Source organism: Typopeltis vanoorti, chromosome 6, assembly GCF_054136105.1.
Source record: "Typopeltis vanoorti isolate ZY-2024b chromosome 6, IOZ_Tvanoo_1.0, whole genome shotgun sequence".
Lineage (NCBI taxonomy): Eukaryota > Metazoa > Arthropoda > Arachnida > Uropygi > Thelyphonidae > Typopeltis > Typopeltis vanoorti.
Window position 1 is genome coordinate 133,818,621 of NC_143554.1, and position 20,147 is coordinate 133,838,767.

At 35.2% G+C, this 20,147-nt stretch overlaps 1 protein-coding gene across 2 annotated transcripts in view; it reads right to left on the reverse strand.

The window, feature by feature from the left end:
- Positions 1–19,296, reverse strand: part of Synd (protein kinase C and casein kinase substrate in neurons protein Synd) — a 323,165-nt gene extending 303,869 nt beyond the window's left edge. For both annotated transcript variants that reach the window (XM_090394452.1, XM_090394450.1), the window contains exon 1: positions 19,050–19,296. The gene's annotated coding sequence lies outside the window, so the exon portion shown is untranslated. The remainder of the gene's footprint in view (positions 1–19,049) is intronic.
- Between the last annotated feature and the right edge of the window lie 851 nt (positions 19,297–20,147).

Consider the following 20,147-nt stretch of genomic DNA (forward strand, 5'->3'; position numbering starts at 1 on the left):
TCCATGTCTAATGTTTAAAATGTGTTACCAGTGGATGTTGTAAGTGCATCTTCAGTGAATATTTTCAAATAAAGATATGAGAGGTATTTAGGAATAGTGTGGTGTGGAAAAGAACTTCCCTCAATGAGACCATGACTACCTGGAGGAGACCTTAATAATAAAATAACTGTACTGGAGAGGTTAAAATTTTTGGGTCCCTCACTGAACTGGGCAAAGAGTGAACTTTTCACTCTTTTTAGAACATTAGTTATGAGGATAGATTGGGGGAAGGGGTAATTTGTAAAGTTTGGTAGATAGAAGATGAAGAGATGATATGATTCAGGTATTTAAGATGGTCTGGTCTAGTACTTGACTATATTGACAAAGAATTTTCAAATGGTGAAACAAGGGGCAGGTAGTACAAGTACAAGGTATTAGTGATTAAGAAAATTAAGGAGATTTCTACATGAAGAGTGATAAGTGCATAGAATACATTGCTTGTGAGAGAATGGTGACAGTGCAGAACAATAAATGAGTTTAAGGTATATGACAGATTTGGAGGTTCTGACTAATAATAATTATTTCTCCCTTTCAAAAGAAGATATTAGTCCATGTGAGATGGAGACAGGCATAAACTCTATGAATGGCCCAATTCCAATACTAACTGTATTCTAAATATGGTAAAAGCCAGATTTACATTTTTGAAGAAAACCGATCTGAGACTGACTACCTGTGTTTAAAATATTGAATAAAAATTAAAATAAATAAAAATAAACTATCTCATCATTATTATCATGTGAAAACTTTAACATCTCATTTTCTCAGCACAATATGTAGAGTTTACAACCATGGTGTATGATTTCCTGAGGTATGGAGCACTTCAGGCTTCTGTACTCTCACAGACTCTTTTCCTCTTGAAAGAGTTGCCTCTCAAAAACAAACAAACAAAAAAAAAAACATTTTTCTTATTCCAAAATGCTATCTCTACATTCCAATCTATACTGTCATAATTAAAATCATCAATAATAATCACCCTTCCCTTGTTCACTTACCAAAGTTGCTTATACATTTCTTCATCACCACATTCCCTAGTTTACAACAACATCCAAGTAAATATCTGTTCCTGTCAACCTTCACCTCCCTACCTCAAATGTGTCAACCTTCACCTCAGTGCCCTCAAAACCATTGCCACTATTTCTTTTATGTTTCTACTATTTCTACCTTATGTGGACATATTTCCCCTGTTATCATCAGCAGAACCCCCTCCCTTCTTGTCATTTCTATCCTTGCAAAAAACACTATACCCTTCCATTTCTATTCCGATTAGGATATCATCTTCATTCAACCATGTTTCACTTATTTCAACAATTTTGGGACAAATAAACTCAACAAGTGAAACAATTTCATCTTCCTTATTTCTCCTACTCTTGACATTTGTAAATAAACACAGTAGTTCACCATTAGATCTATAACCATTCCTAACTCAAGCCACTTGTTGGATGTGATTTCCCTACCACATCTGCCCTTGTCCAATCATCTTTATCACTGTTTACCACATATATCCGCTCAGTCTCAACTACCCCATTCACATCCTGATCTATTCCATTCCTATGCTGATTATCTCCATATATACATTCACTACTACATCCAACATCCACTCTCACTAGACCAGTGGTCGCCAAAGGGGTCGATATGACATTGTTAGGGGTCGATTCGGGTTCAGGGGTCGACAGAAAAATATAAGACATCATCGTATGGGTAATATTTAATTCGGTTAACTTGGATTACCGCCATGACAAAAGACATGGAGGTAATGACAACGCAATTAAGAGTGAATCGTGGGATCAGTACCTTCATCTTACAGGTCCATGAATAGGACCTGTAAGATGGAGTAAGGTCATGAAAATAGTTACTGAGGCCAATCAAGTAGGCCAAAATGACGTATTTACCAATAAACGGATGTTGGTGGTTCTTACCGGCCGGCGCAGTGGGAGCGAGATTGCAACACGTGCGTGGTTCTTATTTACTGATACTTACAAGTATTCGATCCCAGTCTCATTTTTGAGCATCGATATACAAGTGAGCGTTAATGTTCTAAAATTCATCAACATACGTATTATAATTCAATCGTTATTCATTCACGAACTAAACTTCTCTATGTTGAAGAGTTGAGCAGCGCTGGTAGTAATACCAGTAGTTTATTAATATCACTAGTAATACCAGTGATATTACTAGTAATAGTAGTAGTAATAGTAATATAATAATATATACTATATTATACATACAATAAACACTAACTATAAAATAAACAATCTAAAAACTCACATAAGTGTCTTTTTTTGCTTGTCCTATTATAATTACGTAATAGTAAAATATAGGGGGTCGATAACAAGTCAAGAAACTCTTGAAGGGGTCGACGGGCAAATAACTTTGGCGACCCCTGCACTAGATTGTCTTCCTATTCTCTATTCATCTCTCATTACTACTGTTTCCATTGCCAAGCACTTCAGTCTCTTCTGTATAACTCTCCTGATCTTTCGCAAACTCTTACTTGTGCTCTCTTGCTTGCATCACACACTTCTATCCAGCAATGGTTTCTCTAGTTCACTCACTCCAAAGCCATTCAAATACATTCTGTCAAGTCTGTATAATTTCACTCTTCCCTCAAATGAATGCTATACACTCACAAACTCGTTCTCTTCTCCTCACACAGATCTAACAGCATATCATTCATAATTCTGGCTCTTCATCTCAAATCATCATTGTCGTACCTCGACAACACATTGGCACGTTTTCTCACTATACTGTTATCATCACAGACGAAAAAGATCTCCTTGATGAGCTCTCACTCATATCAAAAACTCTATCCAAAAATGGTTTTCCACAAAATATAATTCAAAAGATTCTCTATAGAAACAGCCCACAGCAACAACCTCAAGTGACACAGTACATATCGTCCATCGTCATACCTTATGCAGGCTCAGTCTCCACCAAAATAGCAAAAATCATGAAGTCTTTCAAAATCAGGGTTGCCTTTAAACTTATTTTAACTACACAGCACATGTTTAGATCTCCTAAAGACAGCATTGTTTTCTACAAATACGCAGGAGTATACAACATCCCATATTCCTGTGGACTGAATTATGTAGGTCAAACATCATGAAGCCTAGAAATCCGAAAAAAAGAACATATCGGAGATGTCAACAACAACAGAACAGACACCTCAGGATTAACCCATCATTTCTCAATTTCGAACCAATCCATTGACTGGGATTGGTTCGAAATTGAGAGTACAGGAGACAATCTCAATAGAAATCAAGGCATGATATTAAAAGACATTTGGAAAAGCTTAATAAATTCACTATATTTAGCAGAACTGAATTACGTGAAAAACTATAAAACATGATCTACTAACAATGATTAATTCTCCGCACTTTATGCTCTTAATGTCGTGCGTCCTTTTCAATTTTTTTAACTGATTTTAAGGTTGTTACTGCATTTTTCTGTTGTAGCATTTACTGTTAATGTAACCATTCTCGTCCTAAAGAAGCCAGACAGACCCAAGCTGGCGAAACTGGTTGACGATTGTATATATATATTTATATAAAAAATCATGGTCCAATAAAATCCAAAGAAAATATCTCATATACTGTTCTTTCACTCTCCTCAATAACCTCCTGATATCTGCCCTTACATTGTCCACTTAAAACGACGATTTCTCGTCGTTCTTCCAATTGCACTACGGAGTAGTGCAAATGGAAGAACGACGATACGCTGGGCCCTTCAATTGGAAAAGGCCTAAGCTCGAGTCTCATTGTGACGGGAGGAATCTTTATATGAACTTTTTCAATCGAAGGTGAGTTAGCCGATCTCATACAGAGGTAGCAGGGTTTTTCCTCCCGGAAACTTGGGTTTTTCATCCTGCATACAGACAAATCGGCCCTTCAGAACACACGCAATTTACAGACAAAAAAAACACTAGCTGTGGTGGTGTTGGGCAGTAGATGGCGCTGATGTAGATGATTGTTAGTAGAGGTTCAGTGTAGTGGTAGAGACACAATAGGTGTCCTCTCGCGATGAGTCTTCGGACTCCTCGGAAGTGTCACGAATAATAATAATAATTTGTTCCACAACCACCACTAACTCTTGCTCGTTTCCTCCTCATGTCCAAAGCATGAATTATATTGCTCATTCTCCGTCCTGAATAGTAGACCTAATGGACTATCTCATTAACTAATCCTCTAACAATGGAATCTCCATACACTGCTATTCTCGAATCGCTTGGCACCTCTTTTTCTATTTTTTCTTTTATTCTATTCTTTTGCATTCTTTCATTTGTTTACACTAAATATCTAATATCATTCCACATTCCTTGTTTCATTTTTTATTTTGAATAACTCTTTCTTCAAATCTTGCATTCTGACAATTCCACTCTCTGTTCCTCCTGCAGTCTCACTACCTCTCATTTGTTTCCTCATTCATACTTCCTTTTGTTTCCATATGACTTACTTTCATTTCTTCATTCTTGCATTCTTTCCCTCCCTCAGTCACACTAGCTTTCGTTTTCTTTCATTTACACTAACTTTCATTCCTTCAGTCTGTTTCACATTCGTTAACTCACAGACTAACAAAATATTGTGCTTTCTACAAATCCATACATTTCCTCATCTGCTGTTAAGTCTTTCCAGACATATCCAGACACAGGTGTCAGTTTTAGGGCCATTGCTTTGTTCAATTTGTATGTTAATGATATTGGAATGGGTTTAATTAGTGATATGTAGATGATGCAAAACTGGGAAGAGCAATGCAGAGTCAAGCAGATGTTATGGCCTTAAGGTAAGTGGAACTGTCAGTTCAATGTTGCAAAGTGTAAAGTTTCGAGATTTGGTAAAAAATGATGGGATGCAAAGTATATACTTGGAAATTTTAACAGAAGTAGAGGAAATGAGAGATCTAGGAGTGATGGTGGACAAGGACCTGAAATTCAGGGGCCACATTACACAAGTTGTGAAGACGTCACATTGGATAATGGCAATGATGAGAAGGACCCTGACATGCATAAATAGAGAGGTTATGATGCCATTGTATAAGGCCTTGATCAGGCTTCATATGGATTATTATGCACAGATTTAGTCACCAGGTTTTTGTGGTGACAAGGATATGTTGGAAAGGGTCCAGAGAAGATTCACAAAGTTGGTCAGTGGTCTTTGGGATGTGGAGTACGAGGACAGATTGAGAGAATGTAAGTTGCAGAGCCTCGTGAATAGGAGGAAGCCATTACACAATGACACGAGAATAAAAATATTAAGATGAATGAAAAAACAACAACAACAAGAGTTGCATAAAAGGAACACTGAAAGGAATACAGAAAAGAAACTTTTATATGAAGCACAATCTTGGGATGGAGAAACAATAAAAAAAGATTTGAGTTCATTAGGAAACAACTCATAGGCTACATGGACTTCCAAAAATTCAGAAAGAAAATGTTTTTTAAAAATTTCAAGATATTTGTCTACAGTTCTCTTATCATTTACTGATAATTCTCCAACATATGTTAAAAACTCTGAAGATTACAAAAGTAAGATTTTTAGAGTTAGTATGGAATGATTTTGCTATAAACGCAGGGTAGTTCTCCAGCCAAAATAAACCATACAAGCAAACTGAAGGAAATGCTGTGCTCATCTTTCTCTCCTGCATTGACAAACTACTATATGAAACACTTAGTACAACATATATGTACTACTTTCTCTTCCAAGCCTTCTGTATAGCTTTGTTATGTAGATAACTTTCAGTTTGGAATTCCTATTTATCTCACCTCAATGATTTTTTTTCCTCTACAAAATTAATCCTATTTATACAAGAATGAAATTTACTCTTGAAACAGATGACAATAAAAATCCTTCCTTTCCTCAATGTTCTCATCCAAACATAACCTTTTATGTGTCTTCCACCAACAAAAGACTTTTATAAACCTAGAGTACGTTCGTACCATGAGCAGATCAACAACAAAATTTTTCTATTTTTTAAATTCATTTTTTATATTTTTTTTTACAAGTTCAGAAACCCTTATCCAGAGACCAAATATGGAACTTTATTTCAAGCCACTTCAGGCCTCTAATAAGTAGGGCAGAGGTCTCACAATGAAGTTGATATCCCACCTAAAGAAGATCACAAACATCCATGTCTGTGGTGGGATTCAAACCCATAACCTGTTGGTTGGAGAGTAGCTATGCTAACCACTCAGCCAACTAGGCCAGTAAATAGCAATCTTCAGTTTTTGGCATACAAAAAAGAAATCAAGTGCAGGCAAGTAGGTACACTGATGCTCATCATCTGTCAAAGAAGTCGGACATTATCAAAACATCAGTTTCATTTTTAATTTTATATAAGTCTGTTATCATCAGAAAAATAATAGAAGACTATGGCCTTCATCCTAGTTCTTATCAAGAACTAGAATGAAGTTCCCTAGCATTTGTCATAGGTTTACATCAAAAGCATGTCAGATTTCTATTAAGCTGAAGTCTTCTTCCATTCTGTTCAAAAATTAAACTCATTTTTATGCTCTTCAAATGATAAAGTTTCCTCCTCTTTCCTACACAGTATGTTATGTGTAGGAAAGAGGAGGAAATGTTATGTCATAAGTGTACCAAGAATACATCAGTTCCATGATTCTGACAAATCAGATGTCACTAATACCACTACAACAAATGAGGTCCACTGGAAAGAGACTAAAGTGTAACGTTAAGACATTTTTTCTTAGAAAGATTATAGAAAGGAAGTTGTGAAGCTTGTATTCATTGACCAAACTTGGGAATGAATTTTGGAAATTTTAGTTTAGGAATGAATAAATTTTTAAAAAGTGTATTATTATTTTGGTAACTTCCATGAAGTCAATAGACTCATTGTGGGAGGCATGCTCAACCAGCAACATGTCTATCATAATGAACTTTGAAGTTATTTACACTCCATGCATTCACAATGCACTCTGGCAATGAATTCCACTCGCCAACATCCCTCTACATAAAAAATCTACTCCTCGCACCTTTCTTCACCACATTTTTCTAGAACTTCCAGGGATGGGATCTTGTTCTTCCCATCTTAACATCCACGATTTTTATAATTCCTTGTATTAATCTGGTAGAATCCCTTAATTAACTTGAATGTCTCTATTGCATCTCCTCTTTTCCTCCTATCCACCATACTCTATAATCCACCTTCCCTCAAACACGCAACATAACCAACATGCCAGAGTCATGATGTCACTTTGGTCACTGATCTTTGGACTCTCTCTAATGTTGCCACATCACAATGAAAACCAGGCAACCAAATCTGAGCAATGCCTTATACAGAGGCACCACTACCTTCTTATCCCTACATATCAATGTAATTTTTATCATAACTGCCATACAATCTGCAATCTTTGCAACACTTGCAATGTGTCCATGGAACTTTAGTCTACTGTCTACCATCACCACAAGATCCCAAATCACATCTACTTCACCAATACAGTATGTAGTCTTATATCTCTGTACTCCAAAGTGTAACACCTTGCATTTATTAATATTAAAACTACAACCCCACTCATCTGTCCAAGCTAAAAGTCTATTCAAATCTTCCTGTACAGAATGAACAACCAGCAATCCTCCTGATAATTCTACCTAACTTTGCAAACTTTATTTATTTATGTTGCAGTAGCAATTCCTGTGTTCTTTAAAATTTTTCTTTAAATTTTAATAGTTATAGACAGGGCTCCTCCTGCATTTAATATCATATATTGTAATATGCTATAATCTTCTCTTCTTTCACTGTATCTAGCATTGACAATGGTCATGAAACATTAGATCATTTTCAATGTAAGTGAATATTCATTTTTGGTATATCATGTCTATTGTTTATGTATTGATATTTCAATAATTCAATTTGTAGCAGTCGACCAGATACTGCCTAAAAGATTATTACATAAATTGCAATAAATGGAGATGATAACGAAGCTGGAGATGATAATGAAGCACGGTCACTTGTATTCAATGAGAATACAAGTGACCGTGATGTACAACAGGACTCCATGTGTGATTGTGGAGTCTTTGTTGCAGCATGCTTTTTAATTTGCAGGTTAATAATAATGGAGATGCTCAAAAAGGAGATATCTAACTAGTTGTTGATGCTAACTTGATAAGGGTAATTGAGAGCCTGTAAAAGGATCTGAATAGACTGGCATAGTTGGAAAAGGTCAATAGATGCTAGTTCAATGTTTTAAAGTTATGCATTTTGGATTTACAAGATTATAAGATGCTTATTGCCCTGATGGGATTGCAAAATAAAAAACTGACAATTACAGGGATTTGGGAGTGACAGCAGATAGAAAATTGAAGGTCAAGGGACACACTAATGAAGTAGTAAAAACAGGAATAAAGGATCACAGTTTTGAAAAGACAACAAATATGGATAAGATGCATTATCCCTATTATCACACATTAAAATAAGCCTTTAAAAGGCCAGTTTTAATATATAAATCCCTCCGACAAAGGGCTGTAAACCTATTGTACACATAGCAAGTACTGTGGATAGGTTAAAGGCTGGATAACCTAGAAACATTGGTTTCATGTTTGGCCACTAAGGGCAAACTATTTCAAGCCTCCAATAAACAGGGGTACAACGATAAAATTATAGAAAACATGCAGAAAAGAGTGGATATGATAGAAATGTAACTGCAAAATGGATTTTATAGGCTGAATACAAGATTTCAAAACAAGGTGGGAGGCACACACTTAAAAATGGATTAGAATATAACTATCAACCATTTTATACTTCATATCCATGTTATTTCAATGCTATGCTTCACATCCAGAAAGAAAGGAGAAGCAATTGCATTCACTATCAAATATGAAGCTAAACTTCTTTATTAAAAGGCAGTTTCAAGTAGAATTATATGATCAAACTTCAAAATGGGGAGATGGACAATGAAAGTTATTTTTACCTATAGTCCTACAGCAGGTTCTAAGGAAGAAGTGGAATTTTTTAAATCATCAGAACAGGAAGCTGACATAAAGAAAATGGAAAAAAGTGGTCCTTTTTATTGATCTAAACAGCAGAATAAGAAATAAATCCCAACAGGCCATATAGGAACATTTGGGGAAAATTTGGAGAAAAGGGCAAAGTTAATAATAATAATAGTAAGTATTTACTGTACTTCTACTCAGGACATGGACTAGTCATTACCAACACCATGTTTCAACATAAAGATGTGCACAAGTTCACATGGAGAGAAGACACAAGAAATAAGAAAAGCTGCATTGACTGTCATTCTTGATAGTGATATCAAGAATGACAGTTGCTGGTTCAGGATACAAGCGTGTACAGAGGATTTGAAATTGGAAGTGACCATTACTTAGTACTAAGCAGGATAAAAATGGATATCACATTGAAAACAACACTACGTAAGAAAGTTTTAAAAAGAAATAATGTTCAGCAGCTTTTATGAGTAAATTGTAGACTTGCCTATGTAAACATTATTGAAGAAAACATGAAACAAATTGACAACAAGAACCAAACCTTGGAGTCTCAGCAGCAAACTCTGAAGAAGACATTAACTGATTCAGCTAAAGAGGTATGTGGTGAAGTTGTCTGCAAAGATAGACAAATAAGAACACCATGGTGGACACAAGAAGTTAAAGAAGCAGTCCTGGAAAAGAAGAAAGCATACCAAAAGTTTCTAGCAAATAAGTCAGCAGATATCCTAAAAGAATACAGAGAAAAATGTAAGAGAGCTAACCTATGTGTAAAAGTAGCTAAACAAAAGTCATGAGAAGACGTTCATAAGAGTGTGGAAAATGAATTCCAGGAAGATGGTAAAATGTTTTCGAGGCTATTGAAGAAGCTTAGAAATGAAGGAAAGAGTGTTGTAAACGGAATCACAGATGATAAAGGTGACATGAAGACTGAAGAGAAGGATATACTAGATGTCTGGAGTAATTACTTTGAAAGACAAACAAAGCAATGACAGAAACATATTAGAACATTTTCAAGAGAAATGCAAAAATAATACTGGGGGAAAATGGTTCTTTTTTGTGAGAAATAAAAGTTTTAATAGCATTGAAGTTATCTGAGCCCCATTGGAGGATGGCTTGGAGGAATTGAGGGCAGTAGTGGTTGATGTTCTGTAGGTTGAAGTGAGTTGCATAGAGTAAGGTTTGTCAAATGAAAGGGAGGAGTACAATGTGCTGTCATCTGCAAAACTGTGTATTGGGTTGGAGGTCAGCTGAAGTAGGTCACTGATATACAGAAGGAAGAGGGTTGGTGAGAGAACAGAACCTTGTGGAACTCCAGCATTAGTTGGATGGTGAGAGGATAGGGAACCATCTGCCATCACACATAGTGTGCATCCAGACAGAAAGCTGGGAATTCAACTGCAGAAGTTCTGAGGCAGTCCAAATGATAGCAGTTTGCTTAAGTAAGCCTTTGTGCCAGACCTGTTCAAAAGCTTTGGAGATAAAGTGCAGCCACTTGAAATTCACCAAATTTCTCCATGGCATGTGTCCAGAGATGGGCGATATATGATAGTGAATTTCCAGTTGATCGGCAGCGACAGAATCCATACTGGTGGTCACTTAATAGCTGGGTGACTTCAAGGTAGAAGTTGAGAATTGATGGTTTTGTCCATCAATTAGATAGGACTGAGGTGAGTGAGATAGGGGCAGTGGTTAGATGGTAGTGATTTGTCACCTTTCTTAGGAATGGGTTGAATATAGGCCAATTTCCAGGCTTTGGGATAGTTCTGGTGCACAAACTTTCAGGAACACAATCGTCTCCTTCCTACTCTCAACCTTTTCAATTTTAGTTTCCTTCCCAATTACTTCAACTCGCTGAGAAAAACAGCAACCTCTTCAAAGGCTTATGGCCTTCCAGGTTCAGATGCAGCCCATCTCTTGCATACAGCTCTCTTTTGTCTTCAAACACACTCCAGACATCAACAAATTCCAGACCTCTTTTTCTGCACATTCTTGCAATCATATCATTCATTAATATCGCTCTTCTACTTAACTCAATTATCAAAACGACAGCACACACACACTATCTTCACACATATTGTGAAGAAGAAAAGTGTCAATTTTTGACACTTTTCTTCTTCACAATATCTAACATTGTTCATAAATCCTTTGCTACCCAATTAATAGTACTGCTCAGATCATTTGTGCCCACCATCACTATCTTCTCTTCTACATCTTGCCCTCTCTTTATTGCTAAAGTCACTGTTCTCTCTCTATTGTTCCACCAGAGAAGCACTCCTCAGGAATTCTACTCTCCATCACCATACATTATACCACTCATAACTTCATTCACACCCGAACAAGCATCTCTCACACCCTCCTTTCCTACACTTTTCTGCATCACTCTCCCAATTTCATTACTTTCCCTCATCACTCTTTTTCTTACTCTCACAACATCTCATATAAAAAAAAAAAAAAAGACAACAGCAATATTCATTGTCATTAATGACCAATTAGAACTAAGACTACAGAAGTAGTCTTAGTTCTAATTCATTTCAGTTATCTGAAGCAGATAACTGAAATAACATTCACTTATTTACCTATTAACTTATTATTTAACTTATGTACCATCTTGGTATGTTGAGATTAATATATAAATAATACTAAACCATATTTATGTTTTAGTCTAGTACTAGTACTTGATTTACATGATACTACTCATTTTTTCATACTTAAAATTTTTAATCTTAAAAATTTATTTCAATTTTTGTACAGAAATAATACTACAGAAATTTTTATCAAAAATATTTTTTCTAATACTTCTTCCTTAACATTAAACTAAACTTCTGCATTAGTTTTATATATATATATATATATATAAATACACACACACACACAGTAAAACCCCGTTTTTACGTTCCCGCAATTTATGTTTTCCTGCCATCTACGTCATTTTCCGTTGGTCCCATCTTAAGGCCTATTCTTACGATATATTGTTTCCCTCCATTAACAACTTGATGTGGAAGTTATTTCCCGTGATTTGCGTTTTTTCTCGGGTGGCAATATTGATTTTCAAAACTATTTCTGTGGAAATCTGTGCATTTCTGTTCCCAGATGGCGTTGCTTTTGGCTGTAGTTTCGTTTCCACCATTATGGTGACTTGCACGCTTGCAGCAGTAACATAGTGATGAGCGATACCGTGATTTTTCAATCACAGTACGAATTGATATTGCAGAATTTCTGCTATGTAATTTAGCGTGTGAAAGTTGCTTTCAAGTTGCGGTGGTGGATTATTCATGTCAGTAACATGGAGAAAAAAAGACAGAAAATGTATTTCGGTAGAAGAAAAGATGGCAATTCTGCGAGGTGTAGATTAACATGCCGGAACACGTGTGCATTTAGCAAAAGATCTTGGACTCTCCATGTCCACTTTGAACACGATAGTAAAAAACTGGTCAAGCACTGACCTCAAAATGCAAAGCAATCTGGCACTATGTGAAAAAAAAAAAAAAAAAAAAACGAAAAGCAAAAACAATCACCAATTAAAGATTTTTTTAAATAGATAAATGTAAATAATTGTAAATTCATTTATTTTCAGTTATTAAATTTTGTAATCTAGTATGTAGACTCACTAAAGATGACTTACTAGTAGCAAGTCATCTTTAGCCTTTTTTAAATGTTTTTTACATTTCCTGCTATTTACACTTTTCCTCATCAGTCCCCTGAAAAGTGTAAAAAAGGGGGTTTTACTGTGTGTGTGTGTGTGTGTGTGTGTGTGTGTGTGTGTGTGTGTGTGTGTGTATATATATATATATATATATATATGCAATACATAAAATTGCCAAGGGCACTGGTTTATTACAAGAAATGTGGTGACCTCCTTTCATCATTCATCACAGATCAGTACACTCACACTACAGTACTTCAATTTCAATGACTGTCATCCATACAGACAAAAGTATACCTATACATCATGACTTGCACCTTTTATTAAGTACGTATCTGACATGCTGAACTTACTGACTTGATGTTTTCCTTGTGTTTATTTTTTTAAGCTTTGTCTTTTGTTAGATATATGAAGAGCCAAAATTTGTCTTTTGTAAATATCCAACTACAATAAAAATACAAAATCTGACTAATTATATTAAACATTATAAATACTAATAATTAAGTTTTTCTACTCTCTCTTCTACATATCAATAATAATATCGTGCAAAGTCTGATATCTGACAAAAATTGACAATGATAATATATGTTAATTAAGTACAATATTTACAAATATATTCAACAATGGTATAACTTTTGGAGAAGTGTCACAATCCAGAGGATAGCAAAACTAGATATTTAAAAAAAAAAAAAAAAAAAAAAAAAAAGTGTTTCTGCATCCTTCCTACTTATTTCTGCCCACATCTCAGAGGCAGCAGCAAAACTAAAACTACATTGTGATTAAATAAATTAGTTCTGAATACTTTATACAGTTAATAAATTTCACTCTCCAGTAACATACGTGCATGTGAAAACAGCAATTTTTTTCAGGTGGGGTGATAAAAGTAACATAAGAGTTGTAGAGTAGAGTGCCCTATCTTGATGAATCCTTGGACTGACTCCTTAGAGATACTTTGTCACGTAATAAGAATAATACATATTAGCCCAAAGTGGAAATAACCCTGTTATGCCAGAGAATAAACAAAAATGCACAGACAAAAAAATTTCATATGTCTCCAAGCAAAGTATATTACAGTTAGCACAACATATGCACAGACAAAGCACTCACAAAATGATTCTAGCAACTCATTCCATTCATTCATTACTCTGCAAGAGAAAAATCTTCTCCTCTCACATTTGCTAACCACACTCTTACCCAATTTCCGGTGATGACCGTTTGATCTGGATAAGTGCTGAAAAATTTCCTCTATAAAAATCCTATAAAATCTTTAAAGTAGCTTAATTCTTGTAGAAAGGCTTAAAATTATTATAATTAATATTCAGTATACATCATAACTTTCTCAAAAATATTAGTTATGTTTTTAAGGAACTTAAATGTTTCCTATTCTCTTTTTTCGCCTATCAATCAACAATCCTGATGGCATCTCGCCAATTCTACTCAAATGTACTCCAAAACAAACACCTGTCCAATATAGTTTATCATCTTTTATACACAGTTGGCACTTATCCCAGTGCATGAAAGCAAGCATATGTCCAACCTTTTCTAAGAAAGGGTTGGACATATGCTGCCTGATTCCATCATCTCAGTTCTCTCCAAAATAATGGAACATCAACGGTCAACTTCTCCACTACCTAGAGGCCTTAACCAATGACCACTGCATGGATTCTGGCACTGTAGAATCCATCTTGCCATCCTCTATAATTGGGTGGACAGCTTTATTTTTGATTATTCGTTGTGTTATGGTGGATGGCCAACTCTCTGAGCTTCAGCACTAATCAAAAGTGCCTCAGGACACTGATCTACAGTCTATACACTTTCTCCTTCACACATCTCATTTTTTTTTTTTTAATACTGACCCCATACATGAGAAGCAGAAGAACATATAAGGATATCAGTGCTGTGGTTGAGTACCAGTGAAGGAAAGAAGTTTATTGACATTTTTCTTTAAGAGATGGAGATTTTATCTATTTGAGAATACTTCATAAAGAAGGAAGTTCCAGATGACATAGGCAGACAGAATAAAAGAGGAAAAGGAGAACGTGACTCCACCACACCAAAAGTTGTAATAAATTAGTACTCTAGATAGGTTAATCACTTTTTATCTTCTTCTTTTTTTTTTTTTTTTTTTTTATTAATGTTATATACTTTTTGTATTTTTATTTATTTCACAATACATTCGTGCGGGGACATGTATTGTGCTCTATTAATGTAATAACACAGAACAACAGCCTGGTGTGAACATATTAAATAATCCAGAAATCCTTCTCTAAGAGACCAAACAGGGAACATTTTCAAGCCACTTCACAATTCCAATAAGCAAAAGTGGTTTCACACTGAGCAATGAAATTCATCTCCCACCTAGACAATCACAAACATTCATGTTTGTGATTATCTAGGTGGGATTCATATCTACAGCCTGTTGGTTGGAAAGTTGGATATATTAACCACTCAGTCAACCAGAACCAGGTGGTGTGTTCGTAGTTATATTGCATTATACACCACAATATAAATGCAAACAACAGCAGGCAGCCGCAGCTGTAGTTTAACATAGGTGCAACAAAAAGTTGAGGAATGATAGTTGCCAATTCAGTGGAGCAGTAACAATGGAAGTACATCTAGAAAAGACAGTTGAAAGAGTGCATTTATAAAATAGTGGAAGTGAATCAGCGAGGAAGCGAGGCATCAACTGAATCTCTCTCTTCGCATTGAGAAATTGAGAATTTTTAGGGAGATTTTTGGGTGCACAACCCCACACATGTGAACAGTATTCTAAGGATGGAGGGATATGGAATATGTAAAGTTAATAGCTAGGTGGGCAAAAAATAACATCTTGAGTGGAAAGAATGCCTAATTATTTTAGAGGCTGAAGAAGCTATAATTGTGATGTATTTATGCCAGGAGATACTGGAAGTAAATGTCAGTCCAAAAGGATTTGATTCTGTCTGATTTGTATATTACTGAGGATAAGGATAGATGAGATCTCTTTTGCAAGAGAAAAGGCAAGACTGAATTTTGGAGTGTTGAATATGACCATGTGGTCCTCATCCTATTGAAAGATGGTACACAGATAAATGTTTAGGGCTTGCAGATGACTGAAATTTGGGATGCCTGAGCACTGCATGGTTTGTTTAACAAGGGATGAGTGACGTGTACTATCATCAGCAAAGCAGTGGGTAGGGCCACAGCTTTGCTCTCGATCACCAATCCCATCCATAGCTTATAATGATAATATACAACAGCAGCAGCTGACCAACATCTCTTTTCAGTACAAATGCAAACATGCTGAACCTACTTTTCTTCTTTTATTCCATCTACCTTTGTCCTCTGTTCATCCAATAAACCATGCAGTGCTCATATATCCCAAGAGACAAGATTGTCTGTAACTAGTTTCTTAAATGCTGATTTCACTACCATTTTTCAACAGGACAAGGATAATCTGGTTACCTTGAATGTTACAAAAATCTGACAGGTTCAGATCAAATCTCACTCCCTTGAGCTGACATTTACCTTCAGCCCCTTCTGGAATAAATAAACACATCACATCAATAGCTTCTTCAGGCATTCCTTTCTGTCCAAGTTACTAATTTTCACCCATTCAGTGCTAACTCAATAAAATTTCCAAATCTTTCCATCCTTAAAATCTTTAACATTTTTTTGAGGCAGTTCACCCAAAACATCACCAAAAATTGTTGATGCTGTCCAGGGAAGAGTGATTTGGCTCACAGATGATCCCTCTTCTCACTGACTCATTTCAACAGCTATCTTACAAATGCACTGTTAGAACTCTGTCATTTCTCCACAGGTACTTCCATGGGGAAGTGCTCTAAGTGGCAACCATCATTCCTCCACTTTCTGTGGGTCATGTTAAAAAAAGAGCAGTAGCTGACCAACATCTCTTTTCAGTACAAATGCAAACATGCTGAACCTACTTTTATTCCATCTACCTGTGTCCTCTGAAACAGCATTTCTTATGAAAAGTTTCCCAAAGAAGTACCTCTAGTTCTTCAAGAAGAATATCTATTTATTATTATTATTACGTAACACCTCCAGGGAGTCCAAAGACTCATCGAGGGAGGGCACCAACTCTACAACTCTGTCTTCACCGCTCAATGCATCAACTACAACATCATCTACACCAACACCATCTACTGTCCACCACTACTAGTATTTTTCACAGATAATCACAAACATCCTTGCCCATGGCGGGATTCGAACCCGCAGCCCTGGCTGGAGAGCGGATACGCTAACCACTCGGCCAACCAGGCCAGCTTCTTTAGATAGCTTCTTTACAAATCCTCATCTGCACCTTACAAGCAGTACTGATGTGCTATATGTTCTTCTGCCTCATGCATGAGGCAGATAAATTATACCTAAGCAGTTTACTCTAAGTAAATATTTCCTTTCTTAGGAAATTATAAATTTTCCCTTCTCAATAACTAAGTACAAAGAATACTAACAGTTGAAAAAAAACTGCAATAATTTAATGAATTAGTAAAATGAATGTGCAATAAATGGTACAAAAACAGTTTAAAAAACAAACTCAATATTTAAAACTGATAGTATCCATACAAAGAATTGCTATGGATTTGCCATGCAAAGCAACAGTCAAGTATAATCACCCTGAAGATGTTAGTGGCAACCATATTCAAAGTTTAGTGGCAAAATCTTTTATTAAATAGTTTTTATCACTCTTGTGTACGAGCAAATTTATATGCATGCAATTTCATGGATAAAAATTTGATTAAATTTTTATATTTTATTTTTGAAATTATAAAAAAAAAGAGATAAGATTTAATAATTTTTCTGTCGTGTTTACACCAGAGGAAGATATTAACAGTAGCCTATAGCAGATGCAATTGCCTAATAATGCATAACACACTGCAAAAAAAAAAAGGCATACTGGCAAAACCAGCTGCAGTGATAATTACTTCTCCAAACAGTAGTCATTTCTGTAAACTTAAATTTCTTATTCAAATTCTTCACGTGGTAAAAAATAAAATAAAATAAAACAGAATTGATATATGAAATTTGCAATTCTTGCTACTACAGTGGTTTAATTTGCTTATATCATCTTGCAAGGTAGTGATAAGCTGCTAAAGATTTCAAAGTTAAAAAAAAAATATATATATATATATATAATAATCATCCAAGCTTGATTTGCTTCCTCAGTCTTAAGTAAACTGGTTATATTCCACTAATTCAAGCCTACCCAAGGGCCTTATGAGTTGTGGAAATACTTTCTGAATGCTGTGCCAAACAAAGCGGCCTTTTGCAGCTGCCCAATTTTTAATCCATCTAACTCGAGTGCTTCTAGATGTTTTTTCAATGTTTATAGGGATGGTGCCTAAAGCACCTATTATATATATATAAAATCGTTGTCCAACAAAGATAAATGGTCGGGGCTTCTAGACATTCCTCAGAAAACTAATTTCACTTTTTAAGTCGGTGAAAGAACTATTTTGATTCAAAAATTGCACACTTTATTTCCCCAATCATCTCATAATATACCTTCATAGGACTACAACTGCCATTTCTAACACATGAATATAATTATTGATCATCTCAAAGCCAAAGACTTGCAATGCAGTTGCACCATTATATGTATCACCGTTGTCACTTCAGAGATGCATAATGATATAACTCATGTGGCAGGGTAAATCAGTTAGAAACATATGTCATTCAAATAGTTTTTACCTTCCATCAAGATTTTTCCAAGCGATTATAATATTACAGATATATCTTTAACGATCATATCTTTACCTTTATATTTTGTGGGGTCTCAGGAATCACTGTAATCCAATTATTTCATGTGTATGTAGTGCATTGAAACCAATGCTATCCAATTCTCAAATTGATCTACCGCCTTTCATTCTCCCATTTGAAACGGATATGCAATCCTATTTGCCTTCTTAAACCTATTAATGGGCAATACGTATAGCAAATTAACACATCGCGTTTCAACAACTATTTTACAATGGATGATAAAACTCATCGCAAAAGTTTGCAGTGTGTGTGTGTGTAGGAAATTGTTTTACATCACAAGCTTGGATGTTTGATCCTTCCAAAAGTGCCACAAAAATTCCTGAAAATTCATAATAATAATAATAAAACCCTTTGCAGATGTAGAAATACGCGAACGCACAGTTTAAAAAATGAACTCAACATTTAAAACTGATAGTATGATCTGCTAACTTAGCTACTGCAGTATTTTCTAGGTGTATCATACGACGATAATTATGATTTGCCGGAACTTGTATTCACTGTAATACATCTCGCTTTGCAGCAGAAATCCATGCTCCCCCAAATACCCACTTCTGCTGAAGTTTATTTCTCTCTACCAATAACACAGAACACTTAAAATTTATAAATTGTTTCTCATGTTTTCTAGTTTACAACATCAAGAAAGATTTACTTACTTGGCCACTTTTGATGAGACAGAAAAGTAAAGCTTCACATTTCTATACCTTCGGTACAGCTAATAATAATAATAATAGGTAATGTTTGAATTGAAATTCTTGTTCATATATTGAAATCCAATACAGAAAAAAAAGCACACACACAATCAATTATAATAAGTCAAGCCAAAAGGAAGTTGTAAAACACAGAAACAGTTGCGGGAGCCAAGAATAATAACGTGTCATATAACATTTACGATATGTTGCAGTCTGCAATGCACCACTGGTTACAGCTTACGTTTAAGCTGTTCAGCCGGGAATAATTCGTAGTTCGGACACTTACGTAAGTATCATTTTACTTTTACAGTGCCAACTATAACTTTATCTCCGCCAAAAGCAGAAATGTGTATTTTAAACTTCATTATTATTGAGTTCATTATTCAGCTTATAAGTACAGTATTCTGTAAAGAATCCTACACAGTTTTATTAGTTTATTAATGTGACGAAAATATGAAAACCGATTTTAACAACATATCAATATCGAATATATGTATTGCATTCATATTTAAAGATCAGCTGAGGAATCTGAAGAATAATCTTTTAAGGGGTTTATATAATTAATACTGTACCAATGTATGAAATCAGTCAGTAAGGATAAATCTAATTTTCATAAACAATTTTCCATGACCGGAAACATTTATCAGTTATCAAAACTATAATTAGAGTATAGAATAATGCATTTTCAGAAAAGAAGGAAGTGCTCCGAAAATTCTAGGAGAAGTAGCACTGTTCCTTTAACTTGGTACATTCTCTAACTCAGTAAATGAACTCAAGGAATACTGGAGGAGTCAAGAGATACCTATAAATCACATTAGTTTAATTGTTATTTGAAGCTAGCATGTATTTTCTAAATAGTTTTGTAATTCTTATATATTCGACTATAAATGATTTGACATATTCCGGATCACATGAGTGATGAATGTAAAATTGCAGTACTCAGCAGTGGGTAGACACAACTTTTCGACGGAAGGCAAGCTAGCTGATCACCTCTCTCAATGGACAAGTTTTTTCTTTGGGAATCTGTTTAATCCAACAACAACTGCAAATGGGTCTGAAAAT